Genomic DNA, 9983 nt, shown 5'->3' on the forward strand with positions numbered 1-9983 from the left:
CTTCCTTCCTTTCTTTCTTTCTTTCTTTCTTTCTTTCTTTCTTTCTTTCTTTCTTTCTTTGTTTCTTTCTTTGTTTCTTTCCTTCCTTTCTTCTTTCTTTCTTTCTTTCTTTCTTTCTTTCTTTCTTTCTTTCTTTCTTTGTTTCTTTCTTACTTTTTTATATTTTTGAGGTCTCTGTGTAGCCCTGGGTACCTTGGAATTTGCTCTGTAGATCAGACTGGCCTCATACTGAGATCTGTCTGCTTCTTCCTCTCGAGTGCTCAGATTAAAGGCAATGTAACACTGTTAAAGGCATGCCTGGCCTAATTAGTTTTCTTTTTTATTTTCTTTTTCTTTTTTTTCGTGAGATGTTTGCATTTATTTGAATAGACCAAGTGATGTTGGAATCCAAATAAGACATAGCACAGTCTAGCACAGACTACCCTTTGGAAAGGGTAGTCTTGTTTAATGTTCTAGAAAGTAAAGGACTATTGGACCTATCTGACATATAGGACACCCGATATAAGAAACACTTAGTTTAAAGTGAAGGATTTAGGCAATCACAATGAGACTTTCGGAGTGCTTTTTGAGCATCAGAGTAATGTTTATGTTTATATATATGTATATGCATTTTATGTGTATGTATACACACATATAAGTCTATGAATATACATGTAAATCAGCACTTCAAATATCTATTATTCTGAAACATAATTTACAAACACATGAATACAAATATCCCATGTAAGCTATATTATTCTCCAACCAGCATATCTGCACTAGAAAAGGCAGTCTGCAACAATGAGAGACCATCTAACCATCTCATCTGCAAAATAAGGACCATGTCCTCCTCCCTCACTGTGTCAGATAACTCTGACAGGACAAACTGGGAGAAACAGGGAAAACAGAAAGATCTGCTTATAATAAAATAAATGTACATTTTATAATAAAATACATTTTATTATAAAAATGTATTATAATAAAATAAAGTACATTTTATTATAAAATGTACATTGAATTATAATTTGCCACAGTGAATTTACAAAATTCTTAGACTAGATACATTTCAATATCTTAAAATTAACCATGAATAGGTATACAGAAAGCTAGCATCACAAATATTCAACCATCAGCAGTACATGGATTTACTCATTTACATACCTAGACCAATATCTACTGAGCATTTCTATATATTTAACACTTGTAGCATGATGGAGAACATAACAGGCCTTAATATTGCACTATAATCTTTCTTTGGGGGGAGGTGGCCTGGTTTCTGAAGCTTTCACATATATAAAATAATGATTATGGTTAGTTCTTATTATGTTCTCAATCTTTCTTCCTTTCCTTCTGAATCTCTATTTCTCTCCGACTAGTCATCCAGCAGGTACACAATTGAAAAATATGACACCCCCATCCCCAGTGGTTACTATTAGTAGCTCCGCAGGAAGGAATGGATAAATCTTGTTGGCATTTTCTCTATCACTGGTGGAATGTTGACGAAGCAATCGTGTACAGGTATTTGTTGCTGGAATGGAAATGGCCATACTGTATCTAGATGGCAGCATTTTATAGTCCTCCACTTCATCCTTTGTCACTCATATTTTTCACAGACAAAGAGGAATCAAGTTGGAAATGAATAGAAAATTCAGTCCCTTTTGGTTAACATTCATAGTGCTGTAAGGTGCTATGCAGGATGTTGTGGGAGAAAACTCAACAATCCCACCCAGCTATAGACCATTCTTTCTACAATTCCAATTGAAATAAGCCTACTGCTGCAATAGTTGACTGTTTTAGGATTAATGAACTGCTTTGTGATTATATTGGAGGTCTGCTTCACACAAGGGAAAATACATTTGGCACAACAAACCTCATCATACCCCACTGTAACTTTAACTGACTTAATGATACACTCTAAAAATTTTACTCAAATTGACTTATATACTATCAAAGTTCATATTTTATTATCCGAATTCATTGCTAGCACCAAATATTCAGTCATGTGTAATTGCACTTCCAGTGATCTGGAGTTGACTCCATAGTATGAATTTTTAATCACTATTCAAACCATGTAAATTTGTAAGGTTCTACTTCCTTTTGGCCATCTTCTGAAAAGAAAACAAGTTCACTGGCCAAAGTTTTGCTCAGTTATATGATACAAGTTGTATTTATTTATGTGCCTAAATGAGTCAGATTGCTGGTTAATTGTATCTGGTCATCCCTTGAGGTTTTTAAATAACAGAAGGGTATTTGGTCATGAGAGATACTCTACATCACAGAAACAGAAGAGGATGGCAAGAGGTCATCAAAATTCTCAAAAAATAGTTCAATATGCAGGCAAATCAGTCGTGATGTTGGCTGTAGCATTGAGACACATTTCCTAAGTCCCTATACAATCAGTTATATCTCTTTTAATTGACTGCTTATAAGAAAAACCAAGGTTTTCTAGAAATGGAGCTTTAGGTTACTTACTTCAGAGAATGTTTTCTGTTTTGGAAAATGGCTGATAATCAAAGGCAGTAGCATGCAGGCACTTAAGGGAGCTAGAGATCAAATTAGAGTGAGTGAACCAACACAATGGGGCAAAGAGGAAAGGCATAGAAAGAATACAGTGAGTCCCAAAGGGATCCAGAAGGTAAGAGCTACAGGACTCTGTAGGTGGCTGGGGATGGAAGAGGTGAAAGAAGGTAAGTAGCCTAGCAGATCTCCAGTTTATAAGGATAACGATGCCACTAATAGAGACACGTATTAGAAAAGGAGATCTGGACTCAGTGCCGTTTAACAACTTTTGGGAAAGAAATTTGACATGACAATAGCTTACTCTTTCTAAGATTTTTTTAAAAAATAGGTATTCCTATTTTACCTGCATATATGTCTGTGTAAGGGTTTTGCTTCACCTGGAACTGGAGTTACAGACAGTTCTGAGCTTCCAGTGGGTGCTGGTAATTAAACTTGTGTCTTCTAGAAGAGCAGACAGTGCCTGCAAACACGGAGACATTTTTTTCTAGCATGACAGTCTCTTGTTTACAGACACTGGGTTGGAAAAATAAATTCTTGTTTTTAAAGCAACTAAATTGCAGCAAATTATTATAGCCCCTATTAGAGAACTAAGAGACTAAGATTTTTGACTAGTAAAATTGCTGTATGGGGCTGGTGAGATAGCTCAGCGGTTAAGAGCACTGACTGCTCTTCTGGAGGTCATGAGTTCAAATCCCAGCATCCACAGGGTAGCTCACAACCAACCATAATGAGATCTGATGCCCTCTTATGGGTATCTGAAGACAGTTACAGTGTACGTACATATAATAAATAAACAAACCTTTGGACTGCTGGGGCCAGAGTGAGTGGGGCTAGAGCAAGAGGGAGAAGGGAAGGGGGAAAATTAAAAAAAATGTTGTAACACTAAGACCAAGGTGAAAGTTAAAGAAAGTCTACTGTTCTCAGGACAGTAGAAAAACCCAGAGTGGTATTTGAGTAAACTACTGTTCATTTTCATGCTACTTAAAAATATATGATTTCAAATTTGAAGTTTTTTTTTTAATTTCACTTTGCTTATGGAGGCTTAGAATAAAAATCCACTCCTATTACTTGGGGTTTCCTTTTTGTATCCTTCAAAGCAGGGTTCCAGTGATACCGATGGATTAAGTTGAGGAGTGATGAGGGATTCTTCACGATCAGGAGTTCTTTAAATACACAGAAAGCATCATGTCAAACATTTGAATGATTGGCATAAAACAGCACATGCATAATCAGATTATAAAAATAGATTTAAATTTTAAAGCAAATAAAAATACATGTTACTTGCGGTTCCGTTTTTGTAACCCCAACTTTGCTAAAGCTATAAAGACCGAAGGGCTTTCTGTACAGCATAGGCTGTCACTGTTTTGGTCTTTTAATTCCAGAGTTAGCCACGCCCCTTTGCATTCTCATGCTGCCTTTCATAGAATACACTGTAATACTGACTTTGGAATATCTTTCCTTCTGTTCTAGTTGCTTCAGTCCAATTTGCAGTCCAGTTTTAGTTCTCAGTCTGGGAAGAAAATATTTACTTTCTTACATGGCTGTCACCATTACAGTTCCATCTGGTCTTCGTGTTAATTCAGGCGTTTTTGCCATACTGTGGTCTACCCATACCACTTCTGTTCAGAATAAATTGTTTCTTAAATTTAAAACCATTCATTAAGATGGCTGGTTACTAGGCAAAAGGAAAGCATTTATATGGTATTGACTCTAGAATTAACCAGGAAACAGGAAATAAATAAATTAGTAATGCAGCTTGAGATCACAGGGAGAAAGAATAGCTAAAGGAGCATGACCAGAGGAGAGAGTAAGTCTGGATTGTGATATGTGAGGATGCTTCTCTGACATGGAAACACATTCCAGTTGCAAACACAAAGGACAGACAGAAGAACAGATCAGGATGTTAGAGATCAGACCTTGTAGAAAGACAGGAGCAGTCCTGAAAAGCACAGAGAAGATCCAGCCTGGAGAACAGATGGCTAGAGATGGCAAGCATTGCTGGAACAGCTTGGTATTGGGTAGAGGAGTCTCATGGAAGTCAGATGTGAAGGTGGTCAGAACAGCAGGAACAAATGGGATTTTCTTCTCTCTCTTTTGGAGGGCTTTCCTAGAAAGCTTAAAACAGAAACAGGATCAATCATTAGTTACTTCTTGGATATATCTGTCTTAAAAATCTCAACCTTTTGATAGATATGGGATTTATGAGGCAACCATAGACATTCAAAGTTCATAGAATTTTCATAAATGTGGGAATTTGCAGGTGTGTTGAAATGGGACAGTTTCAATAGAAATGCTTATTAATGGTAAAGTTATGCAAACTGAGAGGAAAGCAGTGCTCATATCCAGGAGAGTACAAGCAAGTATCATTTCCACAGCAGATACTCTAGAAACTTTATCAAATGTCACTATAAAGTCTCCGTGAGCAAAAGGGTCGTAATGTGCCTAATGTTGGCATTTGCCATTTATTTTGAAGATATGTAACTAAAAAGTATACTTACACTTATTTTTTGAGATAGGATGAGAAAAATCTTTACAATGAATGTATACATAATTAGAAACCAGGCTTCTAGGGATTATTTTAAGTGGCAATTTGAACAAGAGTCATCTAATCCCAGGTGCAGCCTTGGCATATTTAAAACACTCAGAAAGTAATGCTGTTAATTAGTTTAGAAAAATTTGACCTCTTGAACTGGAAGAATTGTGGATTTCTGAATATAATATAAACTTATATGAAAGATATGTAGAGATGACTTTTTGATAGGCAAATATTAATTCCTCAGGAATTCTGGAAGAATGATTAGTTCCATGAAGGCAATGGGAACATTTATAGTCATAACATATCTAGAAGCTGTTCATTGTGTAATTTTTAGCCTAAAAGGTAAAAAAAGATTTTAAGAAACAATTATTACTCATTGACTTAATAAGATTCATAATTGATCTAGGCAAAGATATTATAGGTACTTAAGCATATCATTTGTGTTTCGATTATCATTGTGATAGCAAACTAAAGTTTAACAGTTTAAACAATCTTTATGATGCTTATCCATTCACTGGTCAGGACTTTGAATAGGGCACAGTTGGGTGTTTTAGTCTTTGCTTTACAATATTGGGGCTTGAGAGATTCCAATTCTGAAAATGAATTCATAGCCCAAACTCAAAGTATCTAAAGACTTACAATGTTGGCCCCAGGGATTGGGCTGGCAGAAGTCTAGCACAACTTGCTAGTCTGCCTATAATTTTCCTATGGCCTGGCTTAATCATATCCTGATGTTCTTGGAACATATAACTTCCACACAGAGTGAAAACTGAACTGAAAGAGGCTTGGAAAATATATAGTCTTGAAGTGGAAGTTTCTGGATATGTCAGGTGATATAGACTCACATAGTGTTTTGCTAAGACAGACTCATCTGGTGTTTTGCTGAGGTAAGACCCATGGTTGGACACTTGATGTTTCCAGAAAGTATAAATAAGGCTCAATAGACAGTAACATCATGCTTGCATAGTTAGCTTTACAACACTTTGTTGGTCTTGTGTTTTCGCTGATCTTCACTTTATTAAGAGAGGCATGACAGAACTTCTGATGTCCCGGCTAGTCCTGGTTGTTCTCACTGACTTGTGCCAGTTTGGCTGAGGCCTGGTGGATTCTGCTGGATCGTGCCACTGCAGTCGATTTGTGTTTGCTATCCTAACACCACTGAACTGGACTGCTAGTATCGAGACAAATGGAGATTGGAATCGCTCCAAAGAACTACTTCTAAATAAGTCCGCATCCCTTTGTCCTATTTACCATCTTTGCTCTCTTACCTTTGGACACTAAAAAGCTGAAAGGGGGAGTCACAGCATTTGAGAATGCTTATTAAAAATAGGTTTAAAAATATAAAAGTCTACATAGTCTCCTTTCCTACCCAGTTCTGTTGAAGAAATCCAAATCTTTTCCTATACAAGGGGAAAGATGCTACATACTGATACTTGGTCAGTGGTAAGGAAATCACCTGGTATTGTAGAAGGTGTGTGGAGAAGAAGACAAAATCACCAGTTAAGTGCATCCTGGTACTGTTGGTAGACTATACAGTATGGCTTATAGCGTGTAAGAAGCACTTCATTGTGTTAACTGATGATAGTGGGGCTCGGTAATACATATCTCTGAACCTTAACAGACCAAGGCAGAAGGAACTTGAGGTGAAGGCAAGCCTGAGCTAAGTAAGAGCCTGTCTCAAACAAAACAAAACAAAACAAAATAAAACAAAACAAAGCAAAAACAAAAGAAAACAAAAAACAAAACAACAAAATCAGTCAGAAAAACAAAGGAGAGACAATGTTAGCAATGAAATACACTATGCAGATTATAAATCATGTGAGCTTTTTAATTGACTTTGTGTCGATTATCATGACAAAGAATTTTCTGATCAGTGGTGAAAGAGAAAACAGCTTGGGTTCTAGAAGAGAAATCTATACCCTACACTTGCCTTTTTGACTGAAGAAAAAATTTATGGAAGCATAATAATTAAACTTAATATTATCTAAGTGAAGTTTTGCACATATTCTATGTCTCTTTAAAAATTTCTTTGGCTTAAATTAGTTTTGAGAAGTTCCGTAAAAACAATGGAAAATTTAGAGTGGCTTCAGTTTTGACTAGAAGAGTTTGGAAAGTTTTAGATGGAACATTTTAGCCACTGGAAAGCCTCGCCCTCATGAATTTAACAAATATTTCATATGTAAATGAAGGAGACTCAAAATAATACATAAGTAATCAATTCTGTTAGTGATTAGGTCATCACCATATTAATCAAATTGAAAATAGTATGATGGTCTATAAAAAGTTACAGACATCTAAAATAACAGGGGTAATGATATTAAAATTACTTCCCACTGTTAGATCCCATAAATAAAATGCTAAACATTGTGACTTAATGAGCTAGCTTTTGAAATGATTTTTAAACTATAGGTGGATTTGGGAAAGCAACTTGACAATAATGGCTTAAACTGAAAACACACACATCACATGCCTTCGTACTGCTTCAACGTTATACAATGCATAATTTAAAAGACATATTTATCGATGACTACAACATTATTGCCTGAAATAGAAACAATCATGAAGCAAGTAAGCTTCTATTAGTGTTGACACAGGTTAAAATTTCTGTTAATTGCACTAGCTATTATTTAGATTTTAAAATAGATTTGATCAGTGTACCACTTTGAAATATCCAATATATAAAAAAATAGAAACAAGGTTGTTTTCAGAAAAACATTTACAATTTAATAATTAATGTAATTTTTCATTATATATAACATGGCATCAAATATTATGACAGAAACATACACTTACTATGCATGTACAAAATTATATAGGGGGACAAGATGACAAAGGTAAAATTTGATTTGCCAATTGCAGTTGTAATTTAAAAATTATTTGAATTTAAGAAGGACAAAGCAGTGAACTTAATTTTGTCTGCTAATCATATTACTTCTTTTTTATATCCTATAATTTAAAATGACATCAGTTTAGTAGAAAAGAAGCATGCATTAGTCATTAATGGCATAAGAGCATGATATTACTTTGATGTTAACTGCATTTAGAAGAGACTTCAATTGATTAATATTGTATTTTATTTTTATGACTTATTAAGGGTACCTCTGATATTTATGCAAGATTTTAGTAGAAAAACTGGAAAGGAATAAATTACCCTTGCTTTTATTTTTTTCTTTTTCACTTTTATTTTTTAAAGGCAGTTCTTATAACTTTTTGTTGTTGTTGTTTGGGTACAAACCGACAGGCAATATTTCAAAGCTTAAAGTTGCTCTCTCTCTCTGTTCTCTCTATTCTCTCTCTCTCCTCTCTCTCTGTTTTCTCTTTGTTCTCTCTTTGTTGTTTCTCTCTCTGTCTCTCTCTCTGTCTCTCTCTCTCTCTCTCTCTCTCTCTCTCTCTCTCTCTCTTCTATCTCTCTCCTCTCTCTCACAGCTTGAGGCTGCTAACTTAGAGAAAATTTCTCTGAGTGTGAGATATTTCACACTTCTGTAAGTCACATGATATCTACCTTCAATCTATTTATCCTTAAGGACCTATAATAAAACACAGTAAGAAAATCAGGAAATATTAGAAAGATTATTGAGTCTCGAGTTGTGTCTGAGGGTTTGCACGAAGAGGTTCTCCAGTGAACTTTTTGTTTTTTAACTCCTTTGACAAGATGTGATGCATGTAGGGTTACGTCATGGTGCTGTGTGGCTCAGCCTTGGTCTTATGAAGTAGAGCTTCTTGGAGCTAGTCACAGGCTTAAATTGGTTGAAAGCTGCTTTTAGTCACAAGGAGATAGGAAACTAGTACCAAGAAACCAATGTTGAGCAGAGCAATTAATCGATTGCTCCATTTGTAGTAACAAACTTTAAACTTTCCTAGAAAATGTCATTTATGAATATTATGCATTTTTGCTATAAACTCTTCCCTTCTTCTACTTCCTTCCACTTTCCCCTCCCCAGATCCCCTTCTCACAGTTACACATGTATGTGTTTAGGGCTGGCCACTTGGGAACTGACAACTATCAAGTGGCTTATCCCTAAATAGACTCCTCAAAGAGTCTATAGAGATACTACTCCAATTTAGCAAAATGTTATTAGTAGGCTCACCTCTAGGATCAATGATTTTTCCAACCATATATTCTTAGCTAGGTTTACATTAAGACATGAGTTTCCTTTTATTGATTGGGCCTCAAGTGCAATCAGACTGCTGATGGCTACCCTTGAGATATTATTTTATCATTAGACATATCATGCCAGGCTGTTCATTATTATAGGTCATGGGATTTACAGCTGTATAGAATTGTTGATAACTTTTATCCTCAGGCAGTTTGAATAACAGCTTTTAACGAGAGCTAATCTCCAGGGACAGCGCTTCTGGGTCAGAACCAGCTTGATTTATATGAGTGGGAGACCAAAATATCTGGTATCAAACATAGAGCCTTTATTCAAGTTTTGGCAAACTACCAAGAACAAACCCAAAACTATAGTATTTTAAAGTGAATCTCTTGGACCTCTGATCAAAAATTTTAAGGGACCAATCCAATTACTGGGCTTCTGATACAAGCATTATGGCCCCATGTGGGATATCTCCAATCTGTGTCTATATCATCTGTATCTATATCAATATCAATATAACCTATATCCCTCTCTCTATATATCTATACCTATATACTATGTATGTAATCTCATCAAAGCTGGATATTTCAAAAAGCCATAAGGACTTTGTTATGAAGTAAGAATTTCTCAGTGTTTGAAAGAGTGCCTTAACTTACTTTCTGATACTTATTGTGGAGAAAAAAAGCATAATTTCAGTCAAAGAATACATACTTCATCTGAGGAGAACAAATTCAAAGAAATAAAGAAAAAGAAAGGAAGGAAGAAAGGAAGGAAAGAAGGAAAAAAGGAAGGAAAGAACTCAACTAAGAAACATAAGGAGTGCAGCATATGTATCAGAGAATGCCCTTATC

Source organism: Grammomys surdaster, unplaced genomic scaffold (genome assembly GCF_004785775.1).
Source record: "Grammomys surdaster isolate TR1022 unplaced genomic scaffold, NIH_TR_1.0 126679, whole genome shotgun sequence".
Taxonomy (NCBI): domain Eukaryota; kingdom Metazoa; phylum Chordata; class Mammalia; order Rodentia; family Muridae; genus Grammomys; species Grammomys surdaster.